Consider the following 4,809-nt stretch of genomic DNA (forward strand, 5'->3'; position numbering starts at 1 on the left):
ACCCCTCTGCCCCGCCCCCGCGCTCGGGCGCCCTCTCCCCCGGCCGCCGTCTCGCGGGGCCCAAGGCCCAGGCGGGCGGGCGGGCCCCAGAGGCTGCCCGGGCCTCACGGTAGTTCGTTTGAAGCCGAGCCGCAAAGTGCGGTCTGCGCGCCAATTGGCAGGAACTCCCCACGTGGCCGCCGAGGTCCCCACCCACAATCCTCCTGGGTACCTGGCGCCCGCAGCGCCTTAACAGCTATGCGTACCGGGGCCCTCGCCTCAGGGGTGACTTGGGTTCGAGCATTGATAGTCTCTTAGACTGGGAAGAGGGAGGGACGATGGATACAAGAGCGAGCAAACGTCTCCCACCTGAGTCGGCTAGAAAGGCTATCTGAGGTCCCCAGCTTCGCAGGCCTGGGAAAAGCGAGACCTGGTGCGCAGGCGCCGCACAGGAGAGCATGGGAAGGAGCTCGGTGCGGGGCGCCACTGCGCAAGCGCGGGGCTTTTTTGCGCGGTAAATTCGCGGTGGTTGGAGGCGGCCGTGCCTCGGGTTGTGAGGTTCCTGTGGTCTTTAACTCTAGATTCTTCGTTCCTTGCGTGCCTGCGAATGCAGGAGGACCGTTTCTGGGTCCGGAGTGGGGCGGCTGTCAGGCTTGAGCTCCTGCGACCCGCCCCTACCGCCCCCAGTTGTCTCCACTCGCGGACGGCCTGTCCCTTCTGTGCGGAGGTGTTTGCGGGGAGCACGTCCACCCAGCTCCTGCGCTTTTTTGACCAGTTGCTCACCTAAGCAACTTTTTTTTTTTTTTCCTTTTTGTCTCTTTTTTCGTGCCCGGCAACCCTCAGTGTCGCGCCCATACCGGACCAGGACCGGCCACGGGATCGCAACCCTCGGTGTTGCTCCCGCCCCTCGCTCAGCCAGTGAGCCGCCGATCTGCATGCGGGATCCGAACCCTTGGCGGGAGCGCCACCGCGTTTCTCAAGCGGCACACTATAGCAGTGCGCCACCGGGCCGGCCCCCTAAGCACCTTTTTAAGATGGAGAAAGTCTTCACCCTGGAGGTCTGTGCGGGAACCCAGGTGCCAGTGATATTGCACGTTACTCCGTTTCTTTAACGAAGGAGAAATTTAAGCTTAAAAGGCCGAATTGGGTTGCCACAGAAAAAGTTCTTAATCATAAAAATTGTCAGCTGGAGTTTTTGGAGAGGAAGAAACGTAGAAGTGACTTGAGTTTAAAACATTGGAAACAAGGTAAATGTCCATCATTTAGTAGCAGCAGATAAGTTATGGCTCCTTCAAATAGTGGAATACTGAGCAACTTCAAAAAAGGAGGCAGCACTGCCGATGAAGCGAATTTTTTAAACTGCAAGTCAGACCGTGCGAGTCTTTATCAAAAACTCTAATATTAGTCTTCCCTTCCCCTTCAAAAAAGCTGAAGTCCTTAGAGTGGCTTATAAATCTCTCAACAATCTCACCCACCTTTCACCCTGCTCACCCTGTTCCACCTTCTCTGCCTGCAACAGGCTGGGCACACCCTGTTTCAGGACCTTGTCACCTGCTGCTGTTTACTCCAACTGGACTGCACTGCCTCATACGTTCCCTCACCTCCTTCGTATCTTTTTGTCCCCTCTCAATGAGGCCTTTCCTGACCTCTTAAAACTGCAACTCTGCATCCATTCTCTTTCTTATTTACTCCATAGCATCTATTGGATATATATAGTCTTATACATTCAATGTATATCTCTGGAAGAATACACAAAGTGGTAACAGTGGTTGCACCTGGGGAGAACTGGGGAGGGTGAGGGTAAATTTTACCTTTTCACCTGTTTGATGTTTGTTTCTCTTTCCTATCTGCTATCTTTTAAATAAATTTTTTATTTAAAAAATTCAGCATCAGAGTGCCAGAGATTGTGGCACTAAAGTGTACTGAGCACCTGTTCTTTGCCAGGCACTATGAAGGTCCTGAGGTAGAGAGAGACCGTAGACCTGTATCCTACGCACAGGGTCTTGTAGATTAGTGGGGAGAGAAAGTAGAGGAGTTGACCTAATGGGGAATAGAGAAGCCACAGGCTGGGAGGACAGCACATTCCAAGGTATGCAGACTTAGTAGAACATGACAATTCTCCAGGACTTTCAAAGTGGCAGGGATGGAGAAGTGGAAAATGGACGTAGAGATCAAGGGAAAGAGGTGGAAAAAGAGGAAGGGTAGCAATGAGTTTGACCATTATCTAAAGAATGGGGGACATTGTAAGTTCCTAAGCAAGGGAATGATGTGCTAAGAATTTAACTTACCTCTTAAAATCTTTCTCCCATGAGAACTGAAGATGCACTAGGCCAAAATCTTTCTCCCATGAGGAGGAGGTACACTAGGCCAGAGGTGACACACTTGTGGCCCACAGATATTTGCTTTGGCCCAGATATTTTTTTTTTAAGTTGCCAACATTACGTACATGGAGCAAGCAGAACTCAGGGGAAAAACTGTTTGACAGTATCTTTCAAAGCTGAACAGGCACCTACTCTGTGATTCAGTAACTTCACTCCTAGAAATATACTCCACAAAAGTGCTTCATGCCTTCGCTGGGAGACATAAAGTAGACCATTTATAGTTGAACTATTTGTTATAGCCCCAAAGTGGGAGCAACCTAAATGCTCATCAACCAGAGAATGAATGAATAAGTGGAAGAATATTAGCAATGAGAATGAGCTGTATGCAGCTACATATAACAATATGGATGACTTTCAGAAGCACAATAGCAAGACCCAAAAGGGTACATACCATGTGATTCTATTCATGTACAAAAACAAGCAACACAAGTCTGTTAAAAGTTAGGATCGTGGTTCCTGGTTGGGGGTAGGGGAGGAACTAGTAACTGGGGGAGAGAGCAATAGAGAACTTTAGGGGCGTTTGGTTCTGGTTTTGTTTTTGTTTCTTTCTTTTTTTTTTTTTTTTTGGTAGTTGGCCAGTATGGGGATCCAAACCCATGCCAATGGAGCTAACCGGCCAGCCCATGTTCTGATTTTTGATCTAGATGTTGGTTGTATTCTTTTCTTCCCCCTTATTTTTCACACTGTTTGGCACCCTTGTATTTTTCACTTAGCAAAAGAGATTGTTTTCTATCAGTCCTTAAAGGATTCTTCTTATTGTTACTATAGTGTAGTTCACTGTATAGATGTGCCAAACGTTTTTTTAAATTGTAGTAAAATATACATGACATAAAATTTACCATCTTGAGCATTTTTAGTGTGCAGAATAAAAGAATGAATAAGAATGAAGAAAGCTTATGGAATTTATGGGACACTATCAAGCAAACTAATTTATGCATTTTTGGAATCTGAGAAGGAGCAGAGAAGGAAAAAGAAGCAAAAGGCTTATTTAAAGAAATAGTGAAAGAAAACCTCCCAAACATGGAGAGGGAAATAAACATCTAATCCGTGAGTCCCAAAAATCTCAAAATAATTGAACATATAGAGGTTGTCACTGACATATATCAAAGTCAAACATAAAGAGAAAAAAATATATTTTTTTCATTTTTTGGACAGTGCTGTGTAGGCCTGAAGAAAGAATTTTGAAAGCAGCAAGAGAAAAGTAACTCATCAGCTACAAGGTGCCTTGGGTTGGATGCCTCCCCAAAACTTGATGCCCACAGTGACAGTGTTAAGAGGGTAGGAAATCCTATTGTGGTTATTGAAAGGTGGGGCCTTGAAGAGGTGATTAGATTCTGGGACAATGCTGCAGTGAATGGATTAAAAGTGGTGGTCATGGGCATGGTTCTAAGGGCTTTAAAAAAGTGAATGAAGAGGTTGGTCTCTCCCTCTCTCTGTTCCACCATTTTGCAATGTGATACTCTGCCATCATTGTCACCACTACTAAGGCTCTCACCACATGTGGTCCCTGGACTCTGGACTTCCCAGCCTCAGAACCGTAAGCAGTAAATTTTGTTTTCTTATAAATCACCTAGTTTCAGATATTTTGTTTTAAGTAACAGAAGCAGACTAATACCCAAGGGAACCACTATAAGACTGTAAGTGGATTTCTCAGGAGAAACCTTGCAGGCAAGAAGAGAGTGGAATAATATACTCAAAGTGCTGTGGAAAAAAATACTGCTAAATAAGAATACGATACATGACAAAACTCCTTCAGAAGTGAAAGAAAGATAAACTTTCCCAGACAAACACAATCTGAGGGAGTTTATCACCATTAGGCCTGCTTTAACAAGAAATGCTAAAGGAGGGGTTTTTCAAGTTGAAGTGGAAAAGATGATAATTAGCAACATGAACACATATGAAGATATAAAACTCACTGGTAAAGGTAAGTATATAGTCAAATTTAGAATACTCATACTTTAATGGTGGAGTGTAAATTATTTTTAAGTTTACATAAAACATTTAAAAACATTAAAATAATTATAGTTACAAGATAGTTAATGATCACATAATATAATAAGACATTGTGATAACAAATGGGGGAAGAAAAGGAAAAGTGTAGAGTTTTTATATGCAATTGAAATAGTCAGTTTTGACTGTTATAATTATGAGATGTTTTATGTAAATTTCATGGTAATCACAAAGAAAGTCCTATAGTAGATATACAAAATATTAAAAAGAAAATAATGCTACTACAAAAATCATGACATCACAAGGGATAATAGCAAGAGAGAAAGAAAGGAGCAAAGGAACTACAAAACAGAAATCAACAAAACGGCATTAGGAAGTCCTATATATCCAGAATTACTTCAAATGTAAATTGATTAAATTCTCCAATCAAAAGACATGGAGTGATTGAATGGATTTAAAAAAAAAAAAAACAACAAGATCTCTCTATATGTCACCTACA

This window comes from Galeopterus variegatus, unplaced genomic scaffold, assembly GCF_000696425.1.
Source record: "Galeopterus variegatus unplaced genomic scaffold, G_variegatus-3.0.2 Scaffold3184, whole genome shotgun sequence".
NCBI classification, from domain to species: domain Eukaryota; kingdom Metazoa; phylum Chordata; class Mammalia; order Dermoptera; family Cynocephalidae; genus Galeopterus; species Galeopterus variegatus.